This window comes from Ovis canadensis, chromosome 6 (genome assembly GCF_042477335.2).
Source record: "Ovis canadensis isolate MfBH-ARS-UI-01 breed Bighorn chromosome 6, ARS-UI_OviCan_v2, whole genome shotgun sequence".
NCBI lineage: Eukaryota > Metazoa > Chordata > Mammalia > Artiodactyla > Bovidae > Ovis > Ovis canadensis.
The window spans coordinates 75,831,267-75,844,874 of NC_091250.1; the positions used below are offsets into that span (position 1 = coordinate 75,831,267).

General features: G+C 39.9%; 1 protein-coding gene across 21 annotated transcripts in view; it reads right to left on the minus strand.

Annotated features, from left to right (window-relative positions):
* The window catches only part of RBM47 (RNA binding motif protein 47), a 169,718-nt gene that overhangs the window by 55,795 nt on the left and 100,315 nt on the right, over positions 1-13,608 (minus strand). For 3 of the 21 annotated variants that reach the window (XM_069593954.1, XM_069593957.1, XM_069593969.1), the window contains one exon: positions 2,638-2,736. The exons of the other annotated variants lie outside the window; for them this stretch is intronic. The gene's annotated coding sequence lies outside the window, so the exon portion shown is untranslated. The remainder of the gene's footprint in view (positions 1-2,637; positions 2,737-13,608) is intronic. 21 annotated transcript variants of the gene reach the window in all.

The following is a 13,608-nucleotide window of genomic DNA, read 5'->3' on the forward strand; positions in this document are numbered from 1 at the left end:
GGCCCATTACTTATGGCGCTCAGCGCATCTGCCCCATCTTTCACACCCTTCTATTTGTAATCAGGCTACACAAAGAACAAGAGTGGCTTGACCCCACGTATAAAGAGACAAACAAAATTTAACTGTTATTAATATAACTGCATCTTTGACTAATTCACACTAAGTTCAGTCTTCCAAAATATAAATCTACTTCTTACCCATCCTTGGATAAAATTCATCTAATTTTATATATCACAAAGAAAGCTGATTGTCAATTTATAGACTAATGAGTTCTTTTCTTCACTTTTTCCCTATGTATAATCTAGTATTCTCAAATTTCTCTGTATCTACAAGGCCAGAGGAAAAAAGGGGGATATCCACATCCTTTCTAATACGTGGTGATGCTTCTATTAAAAAATTTTAATGAGAAAAAAAAGACAGGGGAGGGAGAAAGACTAATTGAGTAATTGAGTACTGGTTGTACTTACTCTACTAACTAGAAAATAACTGGGGGAAAATGTCTTTAAAATACTTTATCTTCGGGTAAAATAGTAATAATTATTTTCCTATAACAACCCAAGAGATGTTGTGAGGGAGAAAAATATACGACATGCATGAAAATGTTCTGAGTGTTCGGGAAGAGAAGCAATGTATTATTATTAAAATAATGCTCACCTATTGTTTTAATAGTAAATACTTATATTCAAATGGTAAAAACATAAAACTTGTATCTAGTTATAGTCAATAAAATATTTTAATTAAAATATTACTTTGCTTGAAGGTTTTAGGATTATCTTAACTATTATTATTCATAAATAACTAGAGATTGGCTATATTTTCATTTTAAAGGAAGCTAACCAAAGGTTTGCTGATGAGGATTAATCTATATATATATTTTTTTATTTCTCTGAAAGTAACAGCCATCCTTTGGCTGAAGGATGGGAATAACCTGTATGTGTTTTTTAAAAATTCCATTTAGGCACATAAATAGCAGCCCATGTCTTGAGGCTGCAGTGGGAGGACGTGCTACCCTTATGGAGCCTGAAGTGAAGTGAAGTCGCTCAGTCATGTCCGACTCTTTGCGACCCCATAGACTGTAGCGTACCAGGCTCCTCTGTCCATGGGATTTTCCAGGCAACCATACTGGAGTGGATTGCCATTTCCTTCTCCAGGGGATCTTCCCAACCCAGGGCTCGAACCCAGGTCTCCCTCACTGTAGACAGACGCTTTTCCGTCTAAGCCACCAGGGAAGTCCTAAGGCACCAGAATCTTAATGTTAGCTCCTCTGTCGAGTTCAGAGAGGGCATTTCTATCCCCACTTCAAGAGGAGAATTTGACGTACTATAAAGCTGAAATTAGAATTTTTTAGTGACACGATTTTCATAATTTATGGTACTCCCATCCTGACCTTGTCTCAAATTTGTTTAGGAAAATTCATTTCTTGGGACTTTCCTGGTGGTGCAGTGGATAGGAGTTCGCCTGTCAATGCAGGCGAACATCTTTGATCCCTGGTCTGGTAAGATTCCACATGCCTCCGAGCAACTAAACCCCCGTGCCACAACTACTGAGCCCATGCCTTAGAGCCTGGAGCTGCAACTCCTGAGCCCCTGAACTGCAACTCCTGAAGCCTGTGCACCCTAGAGCCAGCAAGTCACAACCACTGAGCCTGAATGCTGCAACTACTGAAACCCGTGTGCCTAGAGCCTGCGCTCTGCAACAAGAGAAGCCACCTCAATGAGAAACCCCCACACCACAACTGGAGAAAGCCTGAGTGCAGCAACAAAGACCTAACATGGCCAGAAATAAATAAATTTTAAAGAGAAATGAAATTTCTTGCAATCGTTCTCATAGTATCATTACAATTTAGATAGATGGATGATCAAACAAGTTAAATCTGCAATCTTTTGGAGAAAAGAAGATCTCCTGTTTGGGAGTAACAGACAAGGTGGCCACACTTCAGTAGGAAACGTGTCTTGGTAGTAAACGCAGGTGAGGTTCATTCTGGTAGCACATTCGGGTGAGGTCATGGATGGTTGGCAAAGAAGCACAAACTAATGGAAACAGAACTCCAAGTTCTGCAGTTACTTTACATGGACGTAGCTCAACATAGACCCATCTGACCTGACAACAACAGCAGCAACAGAATAGCTAACCATTTGCTATGTGCCGACTCTGGGCTTCCTGGGTGGCTCAGACGGTAAACAATCTGCCTGTGATGCGGGAGACCTGGGTTTGATCCCTGGGTTGGGAAGATCTCCTGAAGGAGGACATGGCAACCCACTCCAGTATTGTTGCATGGAGAATCCCCATGGACAGAGGAGCCTGGCAGGTTACAGTCACAAAGAGGTCACAAAGAGTCAGGCACAACTGAGTGACTAAGCACAGCAACTCTGGCCAAGACTTCACGTGTTAGCTCATTTAATCCTTACAACAACACTATGAGGTAGTGACTATCTCCATGCATATTTTACAGATGTGGAAACTGAGGCTTAGAGAACTTATATGAGTTGTCCAAAGTCTCACAGCTACTAAGTGAGAGACAGAACTCACACCGAGGCAGCCAGACTCCAGAGTCCATGTTTCAGCCCCAGAACCACAATGCCACATAGACTCCATGACAGTGAGAAGCTAGTATTTCCACAATTAGTCTCTGTGTACCTGCCTCATGAATCCAGCTGCCTTGTGATTCTGTCCCCAGAGGAGGGTCTCAATGGAATGGCTCAGAATTGGCATCGCTCACCCACACTCGCAAACTGTCTTGTGAGATAGAAAATGAAGACACCAATTAAAATGCAGTAAGCAATCTATCCTTCCACTTTAAAAAACTAGAAAAAGAAGAGCAAACTAAACTTGAAACAACACAAAGAAGGCATAGAAATAAAAAAGAATAAAGATTCAAATGGAAATAAAAGAAGCAGAGACTAGAAAAACAATTTTAAAAAAAATCAATGAAACTGAAAGTTGGTTCTTTAATAGAAAAAAATAGACAAACCTTTAGTTAGAATGACCAAGAAATAAGAGAGAAGACTCAACTTACTAAACTCAGGAATAAAAGAGGGATGTCACTACTGACTTCTCAGAAATAAAAAATTGTAAAGGAATACTATGAACAACTGCATGGCAACAAATCTATGACCTAGATGTAATGGACAAATTCCTAGAAAGATATTTATATCAAAACAGACTCAAGAAGAAATAGAAAATCTGAAGAAACATAATAAATCTATTATAAGTACAACAACAACAAAAAATTTGAATTAGTAATAATTTTTTTTTCATGAAGAGCCCAGGAACTTTGCTCATGAATTCTGCCAAATGTTTAAAGTATGATAATCACCAATCCTCCACAAACTCTTGTAAAAAAAAAATAGAAAAGACAGAACACTTCTCAATTCAATGTGGCCAGTGTTACCCTACTACAGAATCCTGACAAAGATATCACAAGAAAACTACAAATCAACATCTCTTATGAATACAGATGCAAAAATCCTCAACAAAACCCAAATTGAACACAACATATAAAGATTATATACCAGACCAAGTATGATATATCCCAGGAATGCAAGATTTTAACATAAGAAAATCAATCAATGAAATACACTGTTGTTTAGTCACTAAGTTGTGTCTGACTCTTCTGTGACCCTGTGGACTATGGCCTGCCAGGCTCCTCTGTCCATGGAGTTTCCCAGGCAAGAATACCAGAGTGGGTTGCTCTTTTGTTTTCCCGACACAGAGATTGAACCCTGTCTCCTGCGTTGGCAGGTGGACTCTTCACCACTGAGCAACCAGGGAAGCCCTAATGCAATACATTGTACCTTACCAATAAAGCACAAAAACCATACAATCATTTTAACAGACACACATGAAAAAATCTGACATTATGCAACAACCTTTAATGATTAAAACACTCAACATACTAGGAACCAAGGGAACTTCTTCAATCTGGTTAAAAAAAAAAAAAAAGCATCTACAAAAGTCTACAACTAACATCATACATCTTGGTAAAAGAGTGAATGCTTTCTCCCTAAAATCTGTGACAAGATAAATATGCCCATTCTTTGTCACATTTACTAAAAATTGTGCTGGAGATTTTAGCCAGAGCAATTAGGTAAGAGAAAGAAATAAAGGGCAATCCTATTGTAAAAAAAAAAAAAAAAAAAAAGAAAGAAAGAAAGAAAAGAAAAGAAAAGAAATAAAACTACATATTCTCAGGAATTGGAGAAGTAAATGGTCCTTCACTACAGCATTCTTGCCTGGAAAATTCTTGCCTGGACAGAGAAGACTGGCAGGCTATAGTTCATGGAATCGCAAAGAGTCTGACATGACTGAGCAACTGAGCATATTCAGGAATTCCCTGGCAGTCCAGTGGTTAAGAATTGGCACTTTCACTGCTGTGGCCTGGGTTCAATCCCTGGTTGGAGAACTAAGATCCCACAAGCTACACAACTCAGCCAAAAACAACAACAACAACAAAAATCTACATATACTCACAGCTGAAATGATCTTACATGTAGATTATCCTAAAGAATCCACTAAAATACTAGTAGAACTACTAAATATTCAATAAGTTTATCAAGGTTGCAGCATACAAAACCAATCTACAAAAGTAATACAACTGTGTTTAAATTAAATTACAATTTAAATTAAAATACAATTGTATTTATAAACTATCAATGAACGGTCCAAAAAATGAAATTAATAAAAAAATTTTCATTTAAAATAGCTTCAAAAATATCACAGTAACATGAATGCTTCAAAACACTGTTGAAAGAAATGAGAAGATCAACATAAATAGAAAAACATCCATGTTCATGGATCAAAGGTGTAATGCTGTTACGATGGCAGTCCTCCTCAAACTGATCTATGTAGTCAACACAATCTTTATCAATATTCCAGCTAACTTCTTTGAAGAAATTGATAAGCTGGTCTTAATATTTGTAAGAGAATTAAAGGGGCCCAAAAGGCAAAATGATCTTGAAAAAGAACAGCAAAGTTGGAGGACTCACATTTCCCAACTTCAAAACTTAGTATATAGCTTTATACTTCCAATATAGCTTTATGCTTCCCAAGTGGCACTAGACTAGTGGTAAAGACTCTGCCTGCCAATGCAGGAGCCACAGGAGATGCTGGTTTGATCCCTGGGTTGGGAAGATCCACTGGAGAAGGAAATGGCAACCTGCTCCAGTATTCTTGCCTGGGAAATGTGAAGGACAGAGGAGCCTGGAGGACTACAGTCTGTGGGGTTGCAGAGCGTCGGACATGACTGAACAACCAAGCACTTGATGGTAATTAAGACAGTACAGTACTAACATAAGGATGGACACACTGATCAGTGGAATAGAAATGAGAGACAAGAAAACAGAGTAAAACATGAAACCATACACCTACAGTCAGCTGACTTTTGACAAGGGTATGAAGTTCACTCAATGGGAAAAGAATATCTTTTTAAGAAGTCATGCTAGAGCAACTATCCAAATGCAAGAGAATGAAGTTGGACCCATAACTCATACCATATACAAAAACTGAATAATATGAGTCACCTAACTATAAGAGCTAAAATTATAAAACTCTTAGAAGAAAAGACAGATGTAAATCTTCATGACCTTAGATCAGGCAATGGCATTTTAGATATAATATCAAAAGTATAAACAATAGAAGAAAAAAATCATTAAATTGGACTTGGCCAAATGAAACATTTTTGTGCCTCACAGCTCATCATTGCTAAAGTAAAACGATAACCCACAAGATGGGAGAAAATATTTGCAAATTATATGTCTAATAAGAGACTTGTATCTAAAGTATATAAAGAACTCCTACAACTTAATAATAAAAAGACAACCCAATTGAAAAGCAGGCAAATGATCTGAATGGACTTACTTCAAAGAAGATATACAAATGGCCAAAAAGCACACAGAAAATGCTCAACATAATTAGCCACCAGCAAAATATAAATTAAAACTGCAATGAAATATCAGTTTTACACAACCACCAGGATGATCGTGACCAAAAAAAGCTGATCAAAAGAAGTGTTGGAAGGATGTGTAGACATTGCAAGCCTCATACTGCTAATGGGAATGTAAAATGGTGTAGTCACTTTGGATGGAAAGCTGTCTGGCAGGTCCTTAAAAGGTGGAGCACAGCTTTACCATAGCCCAGCAATTCCACTCCATAGTATATACCCAAGAGAAATGAATACTCTCTTCATCATCCCCTTATACTTCCCCTCCTCAATCTGCTTCATCACTCCAGCCAACCCTCCTAACAACCTTGAGTGATTTAGCAGAAAGAAAACAAGCCTTCGAGTCTGGTATGTGTGTGCATGCCCAGTTGTGTCCGACTCTTTATGACCCCATGAACTGCGGCCTGTCAGACTCCTCTGTCCATGGGATTTCCCAGGCAAGAACACTGGAGTGGGTTGCCATTTCCTCCTCCAGGGAATCTTCCTGACCCAGGGATCAAACCCATATTTCTGCATCTCCTGCACTGGCAGGCAGATTCTTTCTCAAAAACTAACCTTAGTCGCTTTCTACTTAGCAACCTTGGATGTTAATTTGTAAAATAAAGATTACACAATACCCAAATTGTTAAAAAATATTTCCAGAGTTCCCACTGTGAGCTGGGTACTGAGAATACATACCTGAATAGGACAGACTCTGCAGCTGAAAAACTCACAGTTTAGTAGGAGACCAAGAAAAGAAGCAAATATTGCAATACGGTGTGATAAACGCCATGATGGATGACATCATGAAGGAGGGAGTTGAGAAAGAGGAAGGCTTTATGCTATGGCTGTGAGATTTCAACTAGACAATGTGTCCACAGGACACTTGGTACATAGCAAGTGCTCAAAATGTGTGAAGTTCTTTCTCCACAAAGGGTGCAAGGAACGTACAAGAAAAAATTTTTAAGTTTTGTTAAGAGAGATAAGAAACTGGAAAGGGCTGTTCACTGTTCCAGCCTGTTACTGTTCTTGTTTTAGTCATGTCTGACTCTTTTGCGACCCCTGGACTATAGGCTGCCAGGCTCCTCTGTCCATGAGACTTCCCAGGCAAGAGTACTGGAGTGGGTTGCTATTTCCTTTTCCAGGGGCTTAATTTACCTGAAGAAAGGTGGGCATCAATGTTTTATTTCTTCTTGCTTATAAATATAACTAGAAAGATATTATTGTAATATATCAAAGTTATAACAAATAAATGTGGGTGTTTTGGGGTAATATTACGAATTTTAACCTAATTCTAATTTGGCCAAATTCAGGAAAATCACTCAAGAATTCCAGACTCTTCAATCATTCAATACATATTTTTTGATTCCCTACTATGTGGTACCAGGAAAGAGAGATATAAAATTGAAACTACCACAACCTTACAAATGACTAAGGAAGAGAAAACAAATCCTTAATAATTGCAATGTTGACAGAATAACATGTGGTATCTATTTCCTCACAAGAATTATTTGGGAGGTTTTCTTGCTCTTGAAACAAAGCAGAGAACTGATGCTCATAATACTGGTTCCTTCCCAATCAGATCTGCTCTCTTATACCAATTTCTAGAACTAGACATTTGCAAATGGGCTTTTACTTGGTAGGGGAAAAAAAAATGATAAAAATTTCTCAATATGGACAAGTCAAGCACTCAATGTTCTCAGAGTAAATCTTGCTGAAATGATAAAACCTCCAGCAGTTATCAAGAGCCTCAGCCACATAGATAAACCACCCAATAATCAGTAAATCCATGTTAGTGCAAGGAAGGTGGTGTAATTCAACTCTGGAGTCTGAGGCAGAAGATGTGGGAATCAGTGGAGCAGCAGCGCAGAGGAAAGGGAGCCCACAAGTGCAACAGACACCTACTTTCTCCTGCCCATCCACCCTCCCACGGCTCCTGGCAACGGACCCCTCTATGTCCCAGGACTCAGGGACACACCCAGGTGTGCTGGTGAACTGGAGTGCTTTTGGATACGAGGAAGCTGAAACCAAAAAACCAACACACAGGACAACAGACTGAGAGAGCGAGGGAGAAAATCAATCCTGATGACCTCTTTTGATTCCTTTGATCCAGTCACGTTCTAACTCCTTAGAATTTCCAGCTAAGTAAATATATATGTATATATGTAATTTTATGTGATTTTATTTGGTATATTCGTGGATTGATTCCTTAAACTATTTGGGATTGGATTTCTGTTGCTTGCAACCAAATGAATCCTTAAACGGCAAAGGGTCTCACTGAAGCTCTCCTCCTTAGTATGTATTATTATGGGATGGGGTAACCAAGGTCACATAGTACTCTCACCTAACCCCAATTCACTCTTCTCACTCATTTTTACAGTTCAACAAATGTACTCTCCAGGTGCAGTAAAAAGCTTTCTTTTTTCCTTTCTGAATTCCTTTAGTAAAATTTTACTCTATGTCTTTTTGCCCTTATTGAAAAGGGCATTTCATTGTTTTGTATAACAGAAGAGTGGGGCTAACGTATCTTTGAAGAGAAATGCTGACATTCAAACAGAAAATTAACCAAGGATAGGATTTCATTCCAATCCCAAAGAAAGGCAATGCCAAAGAATGCTCAAACTACTGCACAACTGTACTCATCTCACACGCTAGTAAAGTAATGCTCAAAATTCTCCAAGCCAGGATTCAGCAATATGTGAACCGTGAACTTCCAGATGTTCAACCTGGATTTAGAAAAGGCAGAGGAACCAGAGATCAAATTGCCAACATTCGTTGGACCATCGAAAAAGCAAGAGAGTTCCAGAAGAACATCTGTTTCTGCTTTATTGACTATGCCAAAGCCTTTGACTGTGTGGATCACAATAAATTGTGGAAAATTCTGAAAGAGATGGGAATACTAGACCACCTGACCTGCCTCTTGAGAAACCTGTATGCAGGTCAGGAAGCAACAGTTAGAACTGGACATGGAACAACAGACTGGTTCCAAATAGGAAAATGAGTACATCAAGGCTGTATATTGTCACCCTGCTTATTTAACTTATATGCAGAGTACATCATGAGAAACGCTGGACTGGAAGAAGCACAAGCTGGAATCAAGATTGCCGGGAGAAATATCAATAATCTCAGATATGCAGATGATATCACCCTTATGGTAGAAAGTGAAGAGGAACTAAAGGGCCTCTTGATGAAAGTGAAAGAGGAGAGTGAAAAAGTTGGCTTAAAGCTCAACATTCAGAAAACGAAGATCATGGCATCTGGTCCCATCACTTCATGGCAAATAGACGGGAGAACAGTAGAAACAGTGTCAGACTTTATTTTGGGGGGCTCCAAAATCACTGAAGATGGTGATTGCAGCCACAAAATTAAAAGACGCTTACTCATTGGAAGGAAAGTTATGACCAACCTAGATAGCATATTTAAAAGCAGAGATATTACTTTGCCAACAAAGGTCCATCTAGTCAAGGCTATGGTTTTCCCAGGAGTCATGTATGGATGTGAGAGTTGGACTGTGAAGAAAGCTGAGCGCCAAAGAATTGATGCTTTTGAAGTGTGGTGTTGGAGAAGACTGTTGAGAGTCCCTTGGACTGCAAGGAGATCCAACCAGTCCATCCTTACTAAAGGAGATCCGTCCTGAGTTTTCATTGGAAGGACTGATGTTGAAGCTGAAACTCCAGTACTTTGGCCACCTCATGCGAAGAGTTGACTCATTGGAAAAGACTCTGATGCTGGGAAAGATTGAGGGCAGGAGGAGAAGGGGACGACAGAGGATGAGATGGTTGGATGGCATCACCGACTCAATGGACATGAGTTTGGATAAACTCCGAGAGTTGGTGATGGATAGGGAGGCCTGACGTGCTGCGGTTCATGGGGTCGCAAAGAGTCGGACACGACTGAGTGAATGAACTGAACTGAACTGAATTCCAATAAAGAAGGTGCCTTCTGGAATTTCCTTTGTGAAAAGTGGTCAAGTCTCAGGGCTTCTTTCTCTCTCCTAATAGAAAATTCTCATATTCCTGGAGAGAATTCTTTTCCAGTTATTACACTCAAATGCTACTGATGTGTAGTCTCTTAAAGGCTCCGTTGCCTGTCAGCTCCAGTTCTGTGCCTGCTTTCCTGAGCAGTGTTAACTGGAATTGCTCAAAGGAACAGAAACAGGCCTCTCACCTTCCAAGATGGCCCACATTGTGGAGTGTGTATCTCTCTCAACAAATCTACTTTTTATCTATCAAAAAAAAAAGGGAAAGGAACAGAAACAATCGTCCTCATTTTCTGTTTCCTTTTATCTTCCTTCTGCTTCCCTCTTAGAAAAAAAGTCAGAGAGGACAGACAAGAATAAAGAACAAAACCTAGTGGGAAGTAACTCTTACAGCAAACTATGGAGAATCTGTAAGAGAATTTTCAACAAGGGTTGAACCAAATCAGCACTTGTGTGGACTAAACAGTGGCTCACTCATATATCTGTTTATTTATAGTGCAAAGTAGGGCTATCAGCAGAAACTATGGCTTCTAAACTATCATTCGGTCTAAACTATTATACATCAACCTTGGATGAACACCCTTGGCTGGAGAGCATTGAAAAACAAAATAAAACTAGAATTTGTGGAGGGTCCTAGCCCTTGGTCATTTTTAAAAGTTCTTCTTAATGATTTTAATATGTAGCCAAAGTCAAAACCAATCATCTCTACAGACATCCAAACAAACTCTTTATCCAACAGTTGCGATTATGCTGGGCAGCTTGGGCTATAACCAAAACGACCAGTAACAATGCTTCTGCACAAGCAGATAATTAAAGCTATCAGTTCTAGCGTCTTTACTGCATATCTGTTTGTACCCAGCACATTACAGACGTCATCTCTAACATCTGCAATCACCTTGGAAAGTACACAGTACATTCCCAATTTCAGCACAAGAAATGGAGAAATACAGTGGTAAAGGAATTTACTACACAGCAAATAAGTAGCACAGAGACCCCAATCCAAGCTTGCCCTCTCTCCACTGTAAAGATAGCCCCTTGTCTTCATGTCTTTAATCGAAAATTGGTATTCTTCTAATATTCTACCACATATGCAAATATAAGTATTTAAAAACTGGTGAAAACTCAGAGAAATATATATTTGAAATATATATATACTCAAAACAAGTTTTCTTCATTTTATAAACTGTTAATGCTTATTAGTTTTAAAAAATTTCTCTAATTCTTGGGACGTCCCTGGTGATCCAGTGGTTAAGAATACACCTGCCAATGCATGGGGTCCAGGTTGAATCCCTGATCAGGGAACTAAGATCCCAAATGCCTTAACTAAAGATCTCGGGTGCCACAACTAAGACCTGGCACATCCAAATAAGTAGACAGATGATAGATAGATAGGGACATAATCCACATGCCAATGCAGGGGACACAGATTTGATCCCTGGTCTGGGAAGTAAGACTGCACATGCCGAGGGCAACTAAGTCCTCATGCAGCTGCTGCTGCTGCTGAAGCCCATATGATCTAGAGTCCACGCTCAGCAATAAGAAAGGCCACTGCAATGAGAAGCCAGCTCACCGAAACTAGTGAATAGCTCCTTTTTGCCACAACTAGAGAAAGCCTCACTTGCTGCAACAAAGAGCCTGTGTACTGCAATATTTAAAAAGAAAAAAATTCACTCATTCTAGAAAGAGACAAATGTCAAGATCTGTTACCAGCCTACCTTCTAAACTCTAATGTCCATTTGCAATGTGAACCAACTTTGCTGAGCAAGCTGGTTTTGCTTAGTTTGGTGAGTGCACAATTGATTTGGGCCATATATCAGTAGCAAACCTTCTAGCAATACATATTTTGGGGGCTCCAAAATCACTGCAGATGGTGATTGCAGCCATGAAATTAAAAGATGCTTACTCCTTGGAAGGAAAGTTATGACCAACCTAGATAGCATATTCAAAAGCAGAGACATTACTTTGCCAACAAAGGTCTGTCTCGTCAAGGCTATGGTTTTTCCAGTAGTCATGTATGGATGTGAGAGTTGGACTATAAAGAAAGCTGAGCACCGAAGGATTGATGCTTTTGAACTGTGGTGTTGGAGAAGATTCTTGAGAGTCCCTTGGACTTCAAGGAGATCCAACCAGTCCATCCTAAAGGAGATCAGTCCTGGGTGTTCATTGGAAGGACTGATGTTGAAGCTGAAACTCGGGTACTTTGGCCACCTCATGTGAAGAGCTGACTCATTGGAAAAGACCCTGATGCTAGGAAAGATTGAGGGCAGGAGAAGGGAACAACAGAAGATGAGATGGTTGGATGGCATCACCAACTCAATGGATATGGGTTTGGGTAGACTCCAGGAGTTGGTGACGGACAGGGAGGCCTGGCGTGCTGCGGTTCATGGGGTCGCAAAGAGTTGGACACGACTGAGCGACTGAACTGAACTGTACTTTGAGTATTACAAAAAAGGGAAATTGACAAAAGATGGCAGTATTCGTTTATCCCTAAATTCTACTTTTAGACTTAAAAAAGAAAACATGAGAACTCTTGGGGAAGGACTTCTAATTCACCTCTGCAATGGTTGAGACCAGGCCCAGAGCCCTCTCTGGAGTCTGGGGGCCAAAGCCAGCATCCCTGCGGCCATGCACTCCCTGGTTTAGGGGTACAGTACACACCATCCACTGTTGATGGGGTTACACAGCTGCCCCAGTGATATCACTTATATACAGAATCTACAAAAATGATACGAATGAACTTATTTACAAAACAGAAAGACAAACAGAAAACACAGGTTCGATCCCTGATCTGGGAAAGTCTCACATACTGCGGAGCACCTAAGCCCGGGCTCTGGAGCCCACAAGCAGCAACTGCTGAAGCCCCAGTGCCCTAGAGCCCGTTCTCTGAAACAAGAGAAGCCACGATAATGAGAAGCCCGCAAATCGCAACTAGAGAGTAGGCCACACTCGCCACAACTAGAGAAAAGCCCTCACAGCAACGAAGGCCCAGCACAGTCAAAAAAGACATAAATAAATTTTAAAAATAGCAGCCCTGTAAAACAAGAGGTCTAGGTGACTAAAGGTTTAATTTGGAGTCCAAATGTGCATAGGCAATCAGACAATGGTTTCATTTATGATGACGAGTAAAATAAAAACGGAAACACTCCTAGTCTTAATCTGAGCATAATCTAAACTTGAAGTTGATCGTTTGGGTGGGTCTGTCGAGTTGGACAAATTGCCTGGTGTATTGTAATCATGTTGACGTTATTTTCCACAGAATATTTTTTAGATTGGTCCTTGTTATATTGTTCAGAAAAGAGTACAGCACTTCATTCGATGAATGAGCCTGGTCTGAATTGAGGAAAAGTCAAGTATGAATGAGGAAGTGGATTTGGATGCTCCAAGTGTTGTTGACAAATGAAATGAATGACCTGGTTAAGCCCATGTTTTTCCCATCTCTCTGATGGGAAGGCAGGGAAGAAAAGGCGGGGAGCGAGGCTGATGACTGTGTGTGAACCAGTCACTGTTCAATGATATAGAACTTGAAAACAGTTGAATTTGGTAAGCCTGAACAGACCTAGGGCAGTGTTGCATCACAGAACTGGTGACTAAAGCCCATGCTTCATATCTTCCCTGGTTTTCTTCACTCCTTGTCTTTGAAATAAGAACTACAAAGCCTTGAAATCAGAGCTTAAATCTCAGAGGGAAGAACAAATGTAACAGAAGTACGATG